The 13,172-nt window shown below is 35.3% G+C and overlaps 1 protein-coding gene across 12 annotated transcripts in view; it reads right to left on the reverse strand.

The window, feature by feature from the left end:
• BIRC6 (baculoviral IAP repeat containing 6) overlaps positions 1-13,172 on the reverse strand; it is a 236,286-nt gene that overhangs the window by 27,466 nt on the left and 195,648 nt on the right. The gene's annotated exons all lie outside the window — the stretch shown is intronic.

Raw genomic sequence — 13,172 nt, forward strand, 5'->3', positions numbered from 1 at the left:
CTGAAGAAATACGAGGAATCAACTGAAGTTTCTACTATTGCACAGAATTATCTGCAAACATTTTCCACTATGCTGTGAATTCCAACTAAATAGCTAACAAATTAAGCAAATTTTGTCTCTGTGACATATAATCTGAACTAGGATGTGAGCAAAATGGGCAAATCTTTCTTGCGAAAACAAAAGGAAAAAAACCCCATAACTCAACATTCAACTATATTGAACTGCCTCTTCTAACACTACCACCCAAATTAAGTTGGATATTTCATAATGCTAAATATAAAGTATCAGAATTATGTTCTTTTATAATCTATAAACTGAAAACAGCTTAATAATATCTATTTTCTTGGTAGAACATTAGGAAAGGCCACTTTAATCCCCTGCACTCCTAATTCTAAAGTCAAAACTATCACACAGTCGAAATAAACATTTAAAAAGCAGAGCCATGTTGAAGAAGTAATCTGGAGACTACATGCTGAAATGACCAGATTCAGAACTATTAAAAATTAGCATCTTAGAGGAAGATTCTAAAACTCGAAGAGAATGAAACTTTTACATTTACCTATAAAACAACGCATCATATACTCCACAGCTCTAAAGTTCTCTGCCAGGAACTACAGTTTAAAACAAATTAAGATCAAAAGTAAGCAGAAAGATTTAAAAAAAAATATTACTGTGGAGAATTATTTGCTTCTAATGTCTCCAGAAAACCTGAAAATAATTCTCAAAATGCACCAGTAAATGGGGCAAAGACCCCTATAAGATGAATGCTTTCCATGATTAGTTTAAAACTTAGTTTTTAACTCTAGATTCCCTTTTGTTTTTTACTTAAACTCTCTCCAAAAGGAAGTACCAGTTTAAGTTTTCAATATAATTTAAATGAAAGTTGAAAATGAAATCTTCCTTGTCTTGGCAAGCACAAATGAACAGTATGAGAAAAGGAAATATTCAAAACAGAGGTATGAGAAGCTTTTAAAAAGAAAACCGTGATTTCTAGATTAGATAAAAAATAATTTTTAGGTTAGATTAAACATCATAGGACATAATGAAGGTACTGAGTGCTACTGTGGAATGTAGTTGCCACAAATAATAAGCTTCACCAAGGGACAATCCAACTGAGGCAAAGACGACATATTAAAATAAATGTTGGCATCGCTGTCTCCACTGCCAAGCAAAAGGCTGATAAACAACTGAACTTGTTCAAGGTCATCAAAAACAGAAACTTAAAAAAATATATATGGTTACAACAAATGCTTCTTGGCTAAGAAATCAGGCCTTTTTCATTTTGTAGATTTCACACGCAGAGGAAAAAGACAAAAAACCAGGAAATGTTTTTCCAACGGAAACAAAAGTAGAAGGGCTAGAATTCAAAATTTTTCTTAACTGATTGAAGCCCTACAGGAACTAGCATAAGGGAGTTAAAATAAGAGAGTTGATAGAAAATACCTTTTGATATTTGATAGAAAATGCCTTTTAAGAAGTACGTCAATGAATTTTATTGCCTAGTTAGATAAAAAGGAATTGGGTATTTCTACAAGAGAATTCAGTTATTTTAAAATATGATAAACTTCATTGTACCACGAAGATGCTTCAAGATAGCTAAGGGAAATGGCAATAAAAGATGCTTGCTTTAATGATGTTAGGGAAAAGTTCAATGTCCAGAAGACCTTACACTCAACAGAGTCATCTGTGTCAGGTCCTTATTAGCAACTAGCAATTAAGACTATCTTATCGAGAGTAAGTCCGTCTTCCACATTTTTGGTGAAACTACTATATACTAAATATGATTATTCGCAGCAGGAAAAGTCTGCATAGAAGACGAAAGACAAAATAATTGCCTTTGTTTCTGCTCCAAGGAAGCTATGAAGTGTCACACATTCAAGAGTGAAACCAAACTACTATGGTTGCACTTTGACCTCATTTTGAGATAACACAGATTGGAATGGCCAGCAGGGGATGAATTTCACTAGGACTGGTATACAAAGCTGAAGGGGTCACATCTCACAGTGTGATTATTTTCTGGGCAACAGAATGAATTTTCACACTAGACAATTATATTTCAATTCAAGTGGAAACGATATAGATATAAAAGTTTAAAGTATTATGTTATGTTACCCATGCCACAATCCCTTTATTAATAGAGGTAACTGAAGTTTGCTCTTAAGTTCCTTCTTTTTGAAGAGTCTAAAATAAAATATTGCTCAATAACTGGTCATAAATAGGGGGGAGTATTTTTGCTTATTCTTTAAATATGAATATTGCTATATAAACTCTTTAATTTCTTCTTGACAAGCGAGTTAAAGATATTAGAAATATAAGGTATATTAAGATAGCAAATAAAACTCAGGAGATGGAAAACAATAGGAGGTGTAAGGGGTGGTGAGAGGCTTAACAAAAAAGAAAAAACAATTTTATCACCAACACATTGCCCTAATCTATGCAAGTAGATATCAAATCAGCTTGAAAAGACAGTAGAAGAAAAATACACACATAAATAACTAAGTAACTTTCAGAAGAATGGTTTCTGTTAATTCTTTGGAGCAAGAAAAACATCAAATGGGGGCCAGCCCCATGGCGTAGCGGTTAAGTGCACGCGCTCCGTTGCTGGCGGCCCAGGTTTAGATCCCGGGCGTGCACCAATGCACCGCTTGTCAAGCCATGCTGTGGCGGCGTCCCATATAAAAAAGTGGAGGAAGATTGCCATGGATGTTAGCCCCAGGCCAGTCTTTCTCAGCAAAAAAGAGGAGGACTGGCATGGATGTTAGCTCAGGGCTGATCTTCCTCACACACACACAAAAATCAATGGGTAAAGCTGCCTTACTCCTCATTTAAGTAATTATATAAAGTTGCTACCTGTTTATGTACTAGATAGACCACAAAACACAGCGAGGTTTTGTTTACTTTAGCAATTAATACAGGAATTATTACTTAAGCACAACTTGAATGCTATGCATACCTAATGAAACATGCTGCCTTTTAATACCCTATTATAGTGCTAACTTAAAAATTCTTCAAGGGAATGAAAAAAGATGAGGAAAAAGGAAATATCAGAAAAACTCTGTAGAATCCACATTATTGTAAATACTTTTATAATTATCAAAAGCAAATATTTTAATGATGGAGAAATAGTAACTCTCCCAGATAAACAAAAGCTAAGGGAGTTCATGGCCACGAGACCCCCACTACAAGAAATACTCAAGAAGGCCCTCAGGCCTGAAAAAAAGAAGAGAAAGGGAATACAAAGCTTGGAGCAAGGAGAAAAATAGGTAGATAAACTCAGAAAAACAGCAGATCTTTACCGGAATAGGTTAGCAACCACTTAGATACTAAAATCAAAGATCAAAGGAAGAAACTCACCAAAAATAAATTTAACCTCATCACTGTAAACACACAGCCACAACACAAGATATAATAAGGTATAACAAGAACAACTTAGAAGGGGAAGAGGAAAGTGATTAAATTGACTTAGTATAAGGAAATAGAAGGCCATCAGATAATGGACTATCTCATACACAAGATTTTTTACCCAAACCTCAAGGTAACCACTAAACAAATAATCAAAACAAAACCACATATGATAAACAAAGAGAAAACTAGAAGAGTCATAAGACAGAACAACCAAACTGAATTGGCAGTCTGAAACAAATGGGACAAGAAACCAAGGAAACGCAAAAGAACCAGAAAATAAGTGACAAAACAGCAACATTAAGCCCTCATATATCAATAATTACCCTAAATGTAAATGGATTGAACTCTCCAATCAAAAGATACAGAGTGGCAGGATGGATTAAAAAGCAAGACCCAACAATATGCTGCCTTCAGGAAACAAATCTTAGCACTAAAGACAAGCACAGACTCAGAGTGAAAGGATGGAAGACAATACTCCAAGCTAATGGCAAACAAAAGAAAGCAGGTGTTGTCATACTCATATCAGACAAAGTAGACTTCAAGATAAAACAGGTTAAGAAAGACAAAGAAGGGAAATATATAATGATAAAAGGGACACTCCACCAAGAAGACATATCACTTATAAATACATATGCACCCAACATAGGAACACCAATGTACATAAAGCAACTATGAACAAACCTAAAAGGAGACATCAACAACACAATAATAGTAGGGGATCTTAACACCCCACTTACATCAATGGATAGATCATCCAGACAAAAAGTCAATAAAGAAATAGTAGACTTAAATGAAAAACTGGACGAGATGGACCTAGTAGACATATACAGAGCACTCCATCCAAAAACAGCTGACTACACATTCTTCTTAAGCACGCATGGAACGTTCTCTAGGATAGACCATATGTTGGGAAACAAAGCAAGCCTCAATAAATTTAAGAAGATTGAAATCATAACAAGCATCTTTTCAGACCATAAGGCCATGAAACTGGAAATGAACCATGAAAAAAAAACTGGGAAAGTGACAAAATGTGGAGATTAAACAACATGCTACTGAACAACCAATGGATCATTGATGAAATTAAAGGAGAAATCAAAAACTATCTGGAAACAAACGAAAATGATAATATGCCATATCAAACCATATGGGATGCAGCAAAAGCGGTCCTGAGAGGGAAACTCATAGTGATACAAGCCCACCTTAACAAACAAGAAAAAGCCCAAATAGACAACCTTAAATTACACCTAACAGAACTAGAAAAAAAAGAACAAACAAAGCCCAAAGCGAGCAGAAGGAGAGAAATAATAAAAATCAGAGCAGAAATAAATGAAATTGAGACCAAAAAAAACAGTAGAAAGGATGAATGAAACAAAGAGTTGGTTCTTCGAGAAGATAACCAAAATCGACAAACCCTTAGCCAGGCTTACTAAGAAAAAAAAGAGAAAAGGCTCAAGTAAATAAAATTAGAAATGAAAGAGGAGAAATTACAATGGATACCACGGAAATACAGAGGATTATAAGAGAATACTATGAGAAATTATATGCCAACAAATTGGACAATCTAGAAGAAATGGATAAATTCTTAGAGTCATGCAACCTCCCAAAACTGAACGAGGAAGAAATGGAGAACCTGAATAGACCAATCACAAGCAAAGAGATTGAAATAGTAATCAAAAACCTCCCAAAAAATAAAAGTCCAGGACCAGACGGCTTCTCCGGTGAATTTTACCAAACATTCAAAGAAGATTTAATACCCATCCTTCTCAAACTATTCCAAAAAATAGAGGAAGATGGAACACTTCCTAAATCATTCTACGAGGCCATCATCACCCTGATACTAAAGCCAGACAAAGACAATACAAAGAAGGAAAATTACAAGCCAATATCGCTGATGAACATTGATGCAAAAATCCTCAACAAAATATTGGCAAACCGAATACAACAATACATTAAAAAGATCATACACCATGATCAAGTGGGATTTATACCAGGGACGGAGGGATGGTTCAACATCCACAAATCAATCAACGTGATACATCACATCAACAAAACAAAGAATAAAAACCATATGATCATCTCAACAGACGCAGAGAAGGCATTTGACAAGATACAAATCCATTTATGATAAAAACTCTCAACAAAATGGGAATAGAAGGAAAGTACCTCAACATAATAAAGGCTATTGATGACAAACCCACAGTCAACATCATACTCAACGGGCAAATACTGAAACCCATACCTCTGAGAACAGGAATGAGGCAGGGCTGCCCACTCTCACCACTCCTGTTCAACATAGTACTGGAGGTTTTGGCCAGAGCAATTAGGCAAGAAAAAGGAATAAAAGGAATCCAAATAGGTAACGAAGAAGTGAAACTCTCACTATTTGCAGATGACATGATTGTATATATAGAAAACCCTAAAGAATCTGTTGCAGAACTATTAGAAACAATCAACAACTACAGCAAAGTTGCAGGGTACAAAATCAATCTACAAAAATCAGTTGCATTTCTGTATGCTAATAATGAACTAACAGAAAGAGAGCTCAAAAAGATAATACCATTTACAATTGCATCAAAAAGAATAAACTACCTAGGAATAAATTACCAAGGAGGTGAAGGACCTATACAATGAGAACTACAAGACATTATTGAAAGAAATCCATGATGACATAAACAAATGGAAAGATATCCCACGCACGTGGATTGGAAGAATAAACATAATTAAAATGTCTATATTACCTAAAGCAATCTACAGATTCAATGCAATCCCAATCAGAATCCCAATGACATTCTTCACAGAAACAGAAAAAAGAATACTAAAATTTATATGGGGCAACAAAAGACCCCGAATAGCTAAAGAAATCCTAAGAAAAAAGAACAAAGCAGGAGGCTTCACAGTCCCTGACTTCAAAACATACTACAAAGCAATAGTAATCAAAACAGCATGGTACTGGTACAAAAACAGACACACAGATCAATGGAACAGAATTGAAAGCCAAGAAATAAAACCACACATATACGGACAGCTAATTTTCGACAAAGGTGCTAAGAACATACAATGGAGAAAGGAAAGTCTCTTCAATAAATGGTGTTGGGAAAACTGGACAGCCACATGCAAATAATGAAAGTGGACCATCTGCTATCGCCATTCACAAAAATTAACTCAAAATGGATCAAAGACGTGAAGGTGAGACCTGAAACCATAAAACTCATAGAAGAAAATATAGGCAACACACTATTTGACACTGGGTTTAAAGGACTCTTTTCGGATGACATGCCTACCCAGACTAGGGAAACTAAAGAAAAAATAAACAAGTGGGACTTTATCAGATTAAAGAGCTTCTATAAGACAAATGAAACCAGAATCAAGATGAACAGACAACCAACCAGCTGGGAGAGAATATCTGCAAAACATACATCTGACAAGGGGTTGATCTCCATAATATATAAAGAACTCACACAACTGAACAACAAAAAAACAAACCCGATCAAAAAATGGGCAGAGGAAATGAACAGACACTTCTCCAAAGAAGATATACAGATGGCCAATAGGCACATAAAAAGATGTTCAACATCACTAATCATCAGGGAAATGCAAATCAAAACAACACTAAGATACCACCTCACGCCCGTTAGAATGGCTATAATCACCAAGACAAAAAACAACAAGTGTTGGAGAGGATGTGGAGAAACAGGAACCCTCATACACAGCTGGTGGGAATGCAAACTGGTGCAGCCTCTATGGAAAACGGTATGGAGATTCCTCAAAGAATTAAAAATAGAGATGCCCTATGACCCAGCCATCCCACTACTGGGAATCTATCCAATGAACCTGAAATCAACAATCCAAAGAGGCTTATGCACCCCTATGTTCATTGCAGCATTATTCACCATAGCCAAGAAGTGGAAGCAACCTAAGTGTCCCTCGACTGATGACTGGATTAAGAAAATGTGGTATATATATACAATGGAATACTACTCAGCCATAAAAAAAGACAAAATCATCCCATTTGCAACAACATGGATGGGCCTGGAGCGTATTATGTTAAGTGAAATAAGCCAGAAAGAGAAAGACAAACACTGTATGATCTCACTCATATGTGGAATATAAACCAACACATGGACAGAGAAAACTGGACTGTGGTTACCAGGGGCAGTGGGGGTGGGGGGTAGGCACAAGGGGTGAAGGGAGTCATATATATGGTGATGGACAAACAAAAATGCACAACCCAAAAATTCACAATGTTAAAAACCATTAAAACATCAATAAAAAAAAAAAAAAAAAGAATGGGGAGGATTTCCCCAAGCAGCCAAGGACTTCGAATTAGTTAAGGGGAGAACTTTATTATGAAGAATATAAATGTCAGTTTCTAATAATAGAATAAAATATTCACAAACATGAAAAAAAGAAAAGCAAATGTTTTAATTAAAAAATAATTTTACTTCATTGTCAACATTTAAAAAAATTTTTTTTAATATATCCTAAATATCCAAAGCCAGATCAGAAACAAGTCCATCTCTCTCATTTCTAATTATTTATTGAGGCACAAATCAAATTGTTCTTTAGAAGTTAAGTTTAATTCAGTGGATAAATATACACAATTGGGACATTAGGAGATCTGAGTTCTTATCACAGCTTTGCCACCAAGCATCAGAGAACCTGGATCAAATCACTGTATTTATGGACCTTATTTTCCAGGGGGGTCTGAACTACATGAAAGAGAGTCCCTTACAGCTCTAAAATCCTACAGATAATATGAAACAGTTATTTATTGTGATGTGTCCAGTTATTTATTGTGATTTGTTATAAACTAAATCTTACTTAGCAAGAGACTTCAAATTCAGCAATTAAGATTGCTTGAGATTTTGTCTGAGATAATCAAGATAGTGGCAACTGTCTTGAAACATAAAGCTCATATAACACAAGTGATAATGCATTTAAGTGGTAGTGACCTTGGACTTATGCAGTAATAAACATCTAATCACAATGTGTTTGGCATGTGTGTAACGCTGCTTATACCTTATACACAGCCTTTCCCTCCGACTTTGGGTATCATGCTCTTTCATTCTCAATGCACTCCCTCCTTCTGTCTCTCTACCTTTCTCTTTTGGCTCCTAGGGAACTATTTCTTCCCACTGCTTGTAGGTCTAACACTTAAAAGTATTAAACACAAAAATCATTAAATTATAAAACTTAAGAAAAAAAGCCAAAAATTAAGACTTTTTGGATAAACTACATGAAAAGCTAGTAAATTCTTTCTGCATTAGGCAAGAAAGAAAAGGGTTAATATTGCTACACTGAGGGCATCTGAAAAATGAAACGTTTATGGTAATAAAAGTTTCCAAACACTAGCCAAGGGAGTAAATTCCACTCAGAGTGTAAGTCCTTCGTGGATGAATATTAAATTTTTTGTTCTTCTTAAGTGCCTAGTACGGAAGTAGACAAGCAAAGAGTAGACAAGCAAAGAAATAAGAGCTTTTTATTATTTTGGAAGTCCTTAGATCTTTCCATTGAAGTGATTACTAAGGTGGCTTTTGAACAATTTCTCTGAAATAAAGTAAATAAAATACTTAATATCATCGAGACAAATGAAATTAAATAGAACCAATATTTATGGTTTAATCAACTGTTTTCCCCATTTTTGTTCAAACTATTATAAAAAATTTCAGTGGAACAAGGAAAAAACACAAAATTTCCTGATGATAGCATTCTGAAATGCTCCAATTCTGTTTAGGTTTTAAGTGACAGAAGATGGTAACCTTAGACAGTTAAGGCATGATTTCAAAATACTATGAAACTAATATCCAAAACATGTCATATATATTAAAAAAAAAACTGATTTCCAAAAAAACCTGATAACTAATTATCTTTAATCTTGTCTGTTGCAGACAGAAGTTGGAAAGTGTTGAATGGAAAATTCTTTGAAGTGATACACTTTGCTCAGCCTTCTGTGCTTTGAAAAGGAATGTTATCCCTGATTTATCTTCATCTGAACGCTTACTAACAATCAGCCAACAGCAATTTTAATCAGTTTATCCATATAATCAGTCTCCGTTAGACTCAGATTAACTCCACGCAGTTATTACAAATTGTGAATTTTGAAAGGATGTATTAGGAGAGGTGGTGGATAGTAAAAGTACAGGATCATGAATAAAAGAACATGAAAATATTATCATCTTTAGGAAGCTTTTAATGAAATTTGCACAGTAAATATTTAACAACTGTCTAAGGACCTGTCAACTTTTTAAAGACAGACCAAATCACAATACATCATTCCTAGTTTTCACCTTGCCATGTCAACAGGTTAATTTACCAGATAAGCCAGGAAAGATGAACATAATAAACTAGAAGTACATTCAATACTTGACTAGTGCTTTGGTTTATACTAAATACCAACCACATCAGAGTCCTGTAATTATCAGTCACCAAACTAATCCTCACCCATAAGAGGTAATCATTTTATTATTAAGGTATAATTATAATTGAGGGAAATTTGAAACATGGCTTAAACTCTATTATCCAAAAATTAAACTTTAGAAGCCACTTTTCAGACCTATGTGCCTCGATATATACATGCATATATAATTATACATCTCATACAATATATTATCATACATTATAGCAAAACTCAGTAATTACAGAACTACCAGGCATAAAAAGCATTCCTATGGTGTTGTCTCACTGAGCCAACCCAAGTTCCTCCTCTAAGCAGTCAGTCTTACCGAAGCCTTTGGATATATAGAAAGTTCGGTAATACAACTGCAGAATTTTTTTTTTTGTAATTTTATTTATTTATTTATTTTTCCCCCAAAGCCCCAGTAGATAGTTGCATGTCATAGCTGCACATCCTTCTAGTTGCTGTATGTGGGTCACGGCCTCAGCATGGCTGGAGAAGTGGTGTGTCGGTGCGCACCCAGGATCTGAACCCGGGCCTCCAGTAGCAGAGCACGCGCACTTAACTGCTAAGCCACGGGGCCGGCCCCAACTGCAGTATTGATTTTACCACATCTACTCCCTGGCAGACCACCTAAAAGGGAGTAGGGTATAGAAGGCAACCCAACTAATAGATCTATACACTCCTTCACCAAGAATTACCTGAATAACCTTTTATTAAAATACAAGCGCCCCCTTGAAAGGTAAAAGAGTCATTTACTTTTTTATATAAATTATAATAATCCATACTCAGGGAAGTATTCTGAAATAAGAAGTTTGTCTTGAAGAAAAAGGGCAAAATCCTGGAACAGCAGGACACACCTGGTTAGAAAGTGCTTCAGCCAGAGGGCCCATAGAGGGCACTGCGTATCTTAGTGAGCAGGGAAGCAAAAAACAAAAAAGAAGAGAAGTAGGTTAAGTTAAAAATGTTAAGTTAAAAACCAACTACTTTTTGTAAAACTTTTAAGGTGATAATGAGAACCACAATACCACTCTAAACTGCAGCCACATTTACAAACAAAAGCTAGCTAGTTTGTCTGTCTGCTAACTTTAGTTTCTCCCAATTAAGCACAGATAAAAAGGGAGAGAGAGCAAGATAGTTAATGGACATCTTCCCATTTCTTCTCCTTTTTCTATCTTGTTAGTTTATATTTGCAAAATGCCTCTACTTTTAGAGGACTTGAAGATATACTCCAATAAATAGGATTTCCCAAAGTGTGAAAAGACTAAGTGGTAATGAAATGTGGTATTAGATAACTGAATCGCGTATTGAGAAAACTGGTCCCTTTGCAATGAAAAGAAAGACGTCAGTAAGCCTTTGGTAATTCTTTGGCATTTGCTAAATCTTCCTTTCTAAAACAGAAAAGAGGTTTGGAGTCAGTGAGTATTTTTACTTTAGTTATTCGCTTTTACAAGTATCTTCTACTTATGGCAAATAATACTGGTTCTTCCGATATGGTACTAATTTGAAGTTTCCTCTTTAAATTTCCTACAAGAAAAGTTTCCTTCTGTTTTCAATCATGAAAACTGTTTAGCTTATTTGATCAGATTAATGAAATCTCATTATTATATGAGCACTCTTTTTAGATTTAGATAAATTCTAAAATAATACAGACAAAAGGTTCCAGAAATATTATATCTAAAACCCACTTACTGCTGTACAAATTTTCCACGTGTACAACTTTAGCTGGATGACAGCTTTAAGGAAAGAGAAGAGGAACGTATGAACATGTATGTAGTCTCACTCTGAGATTTCTGAACCTTAATATAAAAGACTTAAGATTCTCTGCTAATAACTCTGAGGCTCCCTCAAGCCAAGAGATGACAGTTTTCTGCCTAACTGGGTTGATAAAATAACCTAGTAGGACTAGTTTTAGAAAACTTCCACCTGGAATTAGACTTTAGATTCTTATATGTGAACAAAGGAAATCATGCTCCCAGAACTATTTATGCTACAAGAACTTGCACTCTACTGAAGGGGATCCCTAGGGATAAATTTGCAGGTGCCAATATTAACCCATAGGCAGAATAACGCAGTTAGTAAGTGATTTGAAGCCTGAGTTACATGATTGTTTTTTTAAGTCAAATGTCTGGAACACAGAATGTATTTCTACCTAGGAACTAACTCTCTATTAAGTCCATAATATGAGAGCAAGAATGCTAATGACCTCAAATCCTCAGTCTCCAAAAATGACAGGATGGGGACAGGACACATACAGCTCTACTGATGAGATGGAAAGGATGACAATCTGTTCCATGGCCATTTAGTCTTATTCCAACTCCCACTGGAACCACACAGCTACACTGCAAGATAATCTTTTTATAATGCAAATCTGAGCAGATCTCGGCTGAAAACCTTTCAGTGGCTCATCACTGCATTTAAGAGTAAGTAACTGTAATACAACTCTCTTCATCTTCTAGCCCCTCCTTTCCTCTCTAGCTTCACCTCCCAGTCCTATCTCCCATCCACACTATAGCCAGACACACCAAAACTTCGTTAGGTTTCCCTGAATACGTGATGCTTTCTTTCACTGCTAACTAACATTACTCCCACAGCGTGGTATACCAGCCCCTTGCCCCTCTTTATTTAACTATTCCTACTTATTCTTTAGGCCTCCAAATCTGGGTTGATTCTCCAGTAATGTCTTACACTTTAGTATGTCATGTACTGTGTTATTAAAACTGTCTAGTTATTATTTCTCCCATCTATCTCCCTTCGAAAAAGAACTCAATTTTCTTGTTACGCTCCCATGAACATTCAATAAACATCTGTTAAATGAACAAATCAGTCATGCTCTTGTGACCAGGCCAGATCTCACCTATCTAAATATAACCACAAAGTTCTAATGCATAAACTAGATAAAAGCAAGATAAACGATCTGCCTTTTCAGCTTCTTAATGATATCTTTCTATTTCCTCTTACAGAAGGTTTCAGGCATGGGAGAGAGCCAGCTAACCTATATAATCTCCTTCATTCTTTGAATTTTGAGATCAAAATTAGTTGGGTTTAGTCACCAACTTCAAGATAGTATAATCTCAGTTAGGATATTCCCACCAGCAAAAGTACACTTCCTCTTTGTACTTGCGCAAAACATTTTAATTTTTCTCATCCACAAAAGGAAGATACAAATTGTAAAGGTAACACACAGCAGAAATAATTTCAATGAAAATCATTATATGTAACCCTAATCATCACCTAGAGATCTGCAGAGCACATAGCAAATCTATTTTTTCTTTACCTAAGATGACCAAAGAGTTAAATATATTGAAATTTCGTTTGAAGGGGAAAAAAAATTGCACGCCTTTTGTATATGCTTGGTTAAAAAAACAGTAAC

The sequence above is a fragment of the Ceratotherium simum genome, chromosome 11 (genome assembly GCF_057802395.1).
Source record: "Ceratotherium simum simum isolate JZ-2026a chromosome 11, ASM5780239v1, whole genome shotgun sequence".
Taxonomy (NCBI): domain Eukaryota; kingdom Metazoa; phylum Chordata; class Mammalia; order Perissodactyla; family Rhinocerotidae; genus Ceratotherium; species Ceratotherium simum.